Raw genomic sequence first — 9,032 nt, 5'->3', positions numbered from 1 at the left:
AACCGACAACATAGCACGCACGCACACACATACACACACACAAGAAAAGAGACACATATTAAATAGACACAGATAACAATAAAACAATGCATAATTAGCAACCAACACACACAAACATATGACAGAATAAATGCTGATGAAAATATAAACATTTACACACACAGACACACCGGATTCTTGCGCCAGCGTTCACACCGACATGAAAGCCTATAATTCATCATCAATCTGAGAGCGCGGAAAGTTCAGCAGCCTCTCTGAAACCTCCAGGCTTCTTCCTGTGGTTCCTGCTGTCAGCGCGAACCAGCAGCCAGCCACCCAGTGGCGGCGAGTGTAACCCCGCCAATCTGTCAGCGAATCAGAGGGAAGGACTCCTCAAGTGCTTTTGACATAGAAGGTGCAAAGGTAGAAAAATGAGGGCTTTGTGTTTAAAGTTTGTCAAAAGTAAAGGCAGCTGTGGTTCAGCAGGTGGAGTGAGCTGTGAGCTCTCTGCTGTGTGCAAATGGGCAGCTGAGAGGCAAAATTGTGGAGCGCTGTGGATAAACGCTCTGTCAGCACTGTTCATTTAAAGGTGCTCATTGTGATAATTGGTGCCTTTACAAAAGTTATGAAAATCCCCCTAAATTGGAGACAGTAAAAATACCACACCTTCTACCTGCTTACCTCAGTGTGACCTCTGTGACATAAACATGAATGCTTCAAGTCCCACCTATTGTTAAGAGAAATGCAGACTGCACCACTCCTTTCTCTACTGACTCCTTCGTTCTGTCTCTCATGAAGGTAGTGAAGTTGTCGAGACTGACTTTAGCATCTGGGACTCTTTGAGCCAGGTCTTACTCCAACATGTTCTCATCCCAACTCGTCAAATCTTGCCACTTTGCCAGTGGACTTACATGTCTAAATATGGCATGCTAGGTACGATCCTACATCTGTTACGGACGTTCAGGGATGGCATGTCAATTTACACTTGTTACATGCATGGTGTAAACTATTTAGCTTAAAATCCACACAGGAAATGAACTGCAGGCCCTCAGGTTAAAGTCCAGAATTCATTTGACCCATTCACTCACTCTTTTTATCTCACTCACTATTTTTTATCATTCGATTGCTATTTCATCGTGAGTTGCTGGCGGCGTTAGAAATGGGTCCATGTCATTGGTTCGACATCCCATTAGCCCGACTGTCCGCGGTGCTGAACGGCTCGCGGCGGGCATATGGTGCGCCGCGACCGGCTTGAGGCGGAGCAGGTTCACGGCTTATGTGTTTGTCACTTTCTTTTTCATTTTAACCCACACCATGATCTTTTCCTGACCCTAACCAAGTGGTTTTTGTGCCTAAACCTAACCAGACCTTAACCACAGGGCATCATGATGATTTCGGAACGGACTTCGTAACAATGAGTTTAATATGGTCGGAACAATGGGATGTCGAACCAATGGGCAGTTCCCATTAGAAATGACCACTGCTCAGCGCATATCATACTATCATGCCTCTGTGTGTCCGTGTCTTACGCCAATGTCGACTGACAAAGTGGTGGGATTTGAGGAGTTGGGTTGTTCCCTGCTGCCTCTAAAACTGATGCGACCCATGTGTATCTAATCGCTGCGAAAGGTTCCTCTATGCATCTGTATCTGCAACCTGGTCTCACTCTGAAGACATCAAATTCCGGCACTTGGGCAGTGACTTGCAGCGTCAGACACTGACGAGAAAGGGCCATCCTTTAACGTTGGCGTAATACGCAGCCAGTTGCTGTTATAGTTTATTGGCCTGGTGGTGTCAGGGGGAAACGTAGCAGGACAAGAGCGAAAGTCAAGGCTGTGAAAGTGTAAGGGTGTATGTAAGGGGTAAATTTCCTGTGAAAATGGAAGTGTATTTTGAAAGAAGACAATTCATGTAAGTGAACTGAAGTTGACATGGCATCCCAGACCATCAACAACCAACACACCCAGGGTACCTTGCACATCATATCTGGACATGGAGGGTCTATGAACAAGCGTCCATATGTGACGAGGTTGTGAGGCTGTGATCACATGACCTGTGTGCTGCAGGCTGTCCATCATTTGACGGGAGCAAAGGAGGTAGTCAGGTGAGGTAGTGTAAAGCGCAACAAAGGGAGGTGGTTGGGGTGGATGAATGGGTCAAAGAAATACAGGACTTTGACCCAGGAGAGTGTGTCATCATGCCCAACCATGATTTTTGTTCCTAAATCTAACCCAACTAGTAGGGGTGCTAATTGTAAGATATCAACTGTTGTATGCGGGTATGTTGCATAACACCGCTCAGTAGGAAAAGCAGCATATCATTGTTTATTTTTTTATTGTTATTTTGTGGCATTTAAAACAACATGTTTTCCCTCATTTTTCTTTGATCTGATTTCATTTTCTCTCAATTGTGCTTAATGTTTTTCTCTCACTTCGTATTTCATTTTCAGTTTCTACAATTCTGTAAACAGTTTCGCAAAGTCTCCTTTCAAGTTCCATAAATCAAGTTTTATTGTTATCATGATAGATAATGTTGAATATTTCTAAGCCCACCGTCACTCATTTGTGGTTTAATCGTCTGGTTGTGACAGTTTACTCTTCACTTGATGTGTTGGCTCTGCTCTCCCATGATTTGGTTGTGCAACACGTAGCTGACAGAGATTGTTTATTATCAGTAATCTGCAGTAGTTATCACTGTCCCACCCCTCCCCTGCAGCACATTAAATTAAAGTTGGCTTTGATGAAACATTCCAGTCATGTCATGACACTCTGCATTTTACTGATTAACCCTTTCGTCCAATCAGACCAACATGTCTTACCTGACAGTGGATGACTTTTACTGTTAAAATAACAAATTAAGGATGCTGATCTGCCAGCTCTCTGATTGCTTTCCGATTTATTAAATCTGGGGTAGGCAGAATACTGGAGAAGGCAAAAAGGAAAAATAAGAAGAGTAGAATTTGAAAATACACCCCCTACCTGCAGCGCTCTCTCCTCTACCTGTCCTTAACCCCTCCCACCAGACGTCCACGGGCATATGCATGCGCTTCATACAGTAACACAGTGTTTCCCACACAATGGTTTATTTAAACTTATTTTACTGTGGAGTTGCAGCTCATTCTCTCAGCCCCTCCTTGCCCTGCTCTCTGTCTCTGTTTGTCAGACTACAGATGAGACTGAATGAGAAGAATTAGCCAGCTACGCCACAATCCCTCAACCTCGCTTCCAGCCGCGTGGACCGCTTTGACAGGAGGAGAGTGGGCAGCTGCGGAACCTTTCACCAGTGGTTGCAGTGGTTCGAACTTGGGCGGCGCATACGCCCAAGCGCCAGGTGTCACAAAGGGCTACCTGCGTAACAGCAGCAACAGAAAGTTTGCTAGTCCAGCAGGGAGTCGGGGCTGTCCAGTCCACCAGAGCTGGGGCTTGCATTGACAGGATTCCGGTTGCTGCAGTCGCTGAACCTGCCACTCACTCTCCTCTTGGCAAGGTGGTAGGATGGCTCTAGCTAATGTTAGCTACATAAATGTGAACTTGAAGCCGCAGCTTTGAGCCTTTGGCTCCACTTGGAAGAAGGCTAAACTGTAAGTAACATTTTCTCTCCATGTCTGAAATGCTTTGCCAACACTGACATGTTTTATCTCATTGTTTTGGGGGGTTGCTTTGCAAAGTAGGCAGTTATGGTCAATAATGGAATAGCAACTTTTTTTTTAAATTAAGACAAATAACATACACAACATATAGCAACCCACAGCACATATAAATATCATGTGGTCGTGGCTAAGTCTCCCTCTGGCCACCAATTTAGACTTGCCATTAGCATGTTAACTGATTCCCCCAAACAAGTACTATAACATATACACATATAGAATACATACACACACCCATACACATCTCCACAAATAACGTAATACATAAAACACGCAAACACATGCTGACACACACAACTCACAAGCATACACATACATACAAATGTGCATTAAATAAGAGTATGTACAGAGGTGGGTGAGTGGGCAATAACAACTTCCTCTCCAGGATTCTCCACCATTGAATTAGGCTTTCACTGAAGGGGTGTGCACGAGCATCTGCTTTTGTAGAGTAGGATCGCCCTCTCTCTGAAATAACCAGTGATTCGCCACATTCTCCCATCATGGGCAAGATTTTCTAAAGCCTGAAAACAGAGCTAAGAGGAGGTGCAGAAGTCCACTTGAATTAAAATATGCTTCAAGTTTATATTGGAATTATTGCCCAATAATGCTACAAAGAAACTGCCACCCCCAGCTTTAATCAATATGGATAAATAGCAAAACAATTTTCTAAACTCCTCTTTGCACAGGATTGAGTTTTTCCTGGAATTCTCATGTGATAGCTGAACAAATATTTGGAGTTTGTCATGTCCATAATTTCTGAAGTAAAAGTCAGTAAATGTATGTCACCAAATACAGACATCACAACATAAGCTCTGTATCATGTCCAGCGCAAATATGAAAATGCAGAATATCAAGTCCAGTCTGGTGGTTTATTAGTGTCTGTTAAATGTATGATCACCTGCACAAATTTGAATACCTCTTCCCAGTCAGGTGTTTGCAGGGCAGTTAGGGGGAGGATTGGTGTCCATGGCTCTAGACTGAAGGACCTGGTATGCTGCTAAGTCCTTTTTAATACACGACATAGCTTACTTAACGCTAAGCTGACATAACTCTGCGGACGCAGAGGGGGTCAACAGATAGAGAGCAGGGAGAATAACTGCTCCACTGAATGTTGAGTTTCACAACTAAAATCACAAAAGAAAAAAACAACATTACCAGTGTCCAATTTATGACAAAATTTCCCTCTTAGACCTCAGCTTCTGTTTGCTGTGCATTTTTTATGTCTGCTAGGTGTTTGGGATCAGGCGGCCATGATAAGTATAAAAAATTAAACACTGTCTTTGAACAGGAAGTTGTTTTTTGAGGGGGAAAAAAAGATGTCCTCATATGGGGACGATGGGTTTATCTTAATAGTCACAAGTGTGTCATTAAGCATAAAAGTGTTCACTTGAACATTGTTGTGCAAAAATTGAATTATTAATAATACAACACATCTAAAAATCTTGTGGTTTGTTCATGTAGAGACTCTGCATAAATTTTCCTTGATCCATACTCCAAGCTAGGAATGTCCTTTTGTCTGTAGGACTAGTCAGTCACACCTAATTGGTCCCAAGGTCCCCAAACAAGACAATTATAAAGTCCCAACATCCTCAAATGCAACAAATTCTCACTCCGACCTCATCACATATATTGACGTTTTGGTCATGGATTTTCCATGTCCACATACCATGTGCAAGGTACCTTGGGTGCGTTGGTCGTTGACGTTCTGTCACACCGTGTCATGTATTCTTCCTTCAAGATACACAGTGTCTTTCAAAATAAAAGCACTACATTGTTACAACACTGCGAATTGACTTTTTTTCCTCCAACAACAAACACACATGGTTGGGTTTAGGGAAAAAGAACAGGGTTTGGCTCTCTCGGTTGAAAGTCTGTGTTTGTTGGAACCATCCACCACCCCTCCTGACATTGCCGTACGCTGTTAAACTATAACGGCAACCAGCCGCGTATCATGCGGATGTTAAAGGACTTCTTTTTTTGTTGGTTACTGATGCCACAAGTCACTGCCCAAGCGCAGGATTTCGATGACTTTGGAGTGAGACCGGGCTCTCGAACAAGACAATTATAAAAGCTTGTTTCTGTTGCTAAAATCGGTCAAATTTGTTGCTACATCAAACTACAAACATTATTAATCATAAATAACAAAGTTTCAGACATAAAACGTGATCAGGTTTTGGACTTTGTCCACTTTTGTGTCGGGATCGGCTGCAGACTGACTTGGCAGAGATGGCTGCCATCTTGTTTTTACATGGATTAGTGTACTGTGCTTTTGCTGCCACTAGATGGCACACCATTGTCCACCATTGAGGACAACACGTCTAAGTTAGGTAGAATGAAGTATAAGGTGCAACAAACTGATACTGTGATGTCATTTAAGGACACAGGGTCTCAGGAAGATATTCAGTGTATCAAAGGTAAAAGTGAAATATTTAGTGCCATTTTAGTGTCTACAAATTTTGATGTTATAAAGTCGTTGGAAAGGTTTAATTGAACACAAAGAGATGGATCCACTCTCAAGGGTCTGAGGTGAAGACAGGAATAAACACAGACTTCAAAAACACTAAATAGTTAACTGAATAAATAACTGTAATAGTAACAGTAGAACAACTCCCAAAATGGAAATACTTGTAAAGCAGGACTTCAAAATTGTCCCCATGAACAATGCTGGAATAATTATTATTCAATTACTTCCCACATTTGGAAAAAAGCGAGATGTTCAGCTCTAAAACAGATGTAAAGACAGGTGCAGTGTTGTTAATACAGGAGGAGCTGCACATGTAGTTTTCCTTACTGAAGTTTGTGCTCTAAGAAGCAGTTTTTGTGTGAGTGTTTGCTTTGACACAAGTTTGACACCAACATCGTCACGTTCAAAAATCACCTGCTGCTTTTGACCTTGAAACATTTTTATACGAAACAAAACCACGGACAGCTGCAGCCACTTCAAAATAAAAGCCTCAGGTGTTCCAACTCTTTGTGACAGAGGTTTCAAAAGAATCGCCGCAGACTGCTGATTGTCGCGACTGTGTTATACATGAGAGGCTGGAGGGAGCAGAGAGGGGCGCTGAGGCTCAGGGCTTCATTAAGTGAACTCATGAAGTGTGTGAGAGGTCAAAGCCCACGCAGCGCTGCCTAATAAGAACACCACCACCACCCCTCCATGCCCGTCTCAGGCCCCTCCGCCCCATCATCACACACTGGAGCTGTCAGTTAGCATCTCAGAGCTCCTTATTGGTCCTCTGTTCCGCACCAGTAAGCCTGCCTGGTAACCACTAACCACTGGGTGGTGTGTGTGTGTGTGTGTGTGTGTGTGTGTGTGTGTGTGTGTGTGTGTGTGTGTGTGTGTGAAAATCCAATTCCTTGGCACATTTGGTGTTTTTTGTCTCGTGTGAACAGCAAAACAAAACATGGTAGCGTAATCTGATTGAACCTAATCTTTCAAATTAGATCTTTCAAATTAGACCCTAGCTCTGATGCTAGCTTAGTTCTATGATGCTTTTGCTGCCTCATGTCGATAAACAACTCACACCAAAGGTAAGCTGCTTACACAGCATATAAATGAGTTTTGTGTGTTAGGTTTGAATCCATATCCTGCAGTAATCATTACGTAAGTCATTTTCTTGCATATATCTTAACTTTTACTTGTTAAAGTATTTTTAAGGATTATAATTTGGACATGCTGCATTTTTAATTAAACTATAAATTTCATACCACTGTATAAATGTGTCTGAGCTCCGAGCTTGAACATCTGGAAGGAGCTCGGAATTGAGCCGCTGCTCCTTCGCATCAAAGGGGGTCAGTTGAGGTGGTTTAGGCATCTGATCAGGATGCTTCCTGGGTGCCTCCTGTTAGTGGTGTACCGGGCATGTCCCACTGGTAGGAGGCCCCAGGGCAGACCCAGAACATGCTGGAGGGATTACATATTTCATCTGGCCTGGGAACGCCTTCGGGTCCTCCAGGAGGAGCTGGAAAGCGTTGCTGGGGAGAGGGACGTCTGGGTTGCTTTGCCTGGCCTGCTGCCCCCATGACCTGGCCCTATATAAGAGAATGGATGGATGGATGGATGGATGGATGGATGTACAAAAGTGGCGGCACAGTGGTGCAGTGGTTAGCATTGTTGCCTCACAGCAAGACAGTTCTTCCCCCGGGGTAGGGGAGCCCTTCTGTGCGGAGTTTGCATGTTCTCCCCATGTCAGTGTGGGTTTTCTCCAGGTACTCCGGCTTCCTCCCACAGTCCAAAGACATGCAGGTTAATTGATGACTCTAAATTGTCCGTAGGTGTGAATGTGAGTGTGAATGGTTGTCTGTCTCTGTGTGTCAGCCCTGTGATAGTCTAGTGACCTGTCCAAGATGTACCCAGCCTCTCACCCAATGCCAGCTGGGATAGGCTCCAGCCCCTCTGTGACCCCTAACAGGATAAGCAGTTACAAAAAATAAATGAATGAATGTATAAAGGTGTGTGTGGATAGGTGAGCTGAAGGCTGACAGGAGAGTGTGGGAGGAGTGCACGTATAATATTCAGTATTTCTTCACATAGGTGTGATTCACCACTGATGCCATTATGGAGGTGTGGTACCAAGAGATCATATTGCATTATCAACCCAATCACAAGAAAAACAATTTTGGCATTGTACAATTCTGCACACTACAGCTACGATACATGTTGCAAGTTGTTATGTATTATGTTTCAACAATGTGAAGTTTTGGTTATGGTTAGGAGAAGATCATGTTTGGCTTAAAATACTTGGTTAGAGGGCACAATCAATGTTTTTGCAGTGGTCTGCAGCTTAATGATAATAGTAATAATGATACATTTTATTTATAGAGCGCTTTTCAAGGGACTCAAAGACGCTTTACATTGGTTAAAACAATCATAAAATTGACTACAATAAAATACACACATCATTCACACATTAAAAGCGGTTTTGAAAAGATGTATTTTGAGTAGTGATTTGAACAAGGACAGGTCAGTGCAGTCTCAAATGTGTGTTGGGGAGAGTGTTCCAGAGGGAGGGGGCAGCTATGGAGAAGGCCCTGTCGCCCCAGGTTTCGGTACTTAAGATGTCACCCAGATGTCCCTCTCCCCAGCAACGCTTTCCAGCTCCTCCTGGGGGACCTCCAAGGTGTTCCCAAGCCAGATGAGATATGTAATCCCTCCAGTGTGTTCTGGGTCTGCCCTGAGGCCTCCTACCAGTGTGACGTGCCTGGAACACCTCTGACAGGAGGCGCCCGGGAGGATCCTGATCCTGCCCGAACCACCTCAACTGACCAATTTCAAAGTGAAGGAGCAGCGGCTCTACACCGAGCTCCCTCTGGATGTCTGAGCTCCTTAATCAATTAAGTCCACAAAAAATCCAAACTAATGTCAAAAATATTTCCAACATTTTCCAATTTATATTGTCTCCTTTTC

The sequence above is a fragment of the Epinephelus lanceolatus genome, chromosome 17 (genome assembly GCF_041903045.1).
Source record: "Epinephelus lanceolatus isolate andai-2023 chromosome 17, ASM4190304v1, whole genome shotgun sequence".
Taxonomy (NCBI): Eukaryota; Metazoa; Chordata; class Actinopteri; order Perciformes; family Serranidae; genus Epinephelus; species Epinephelus lanceolatus.
Note: the sequence above shows the minus strand (reverse complement) of the source record.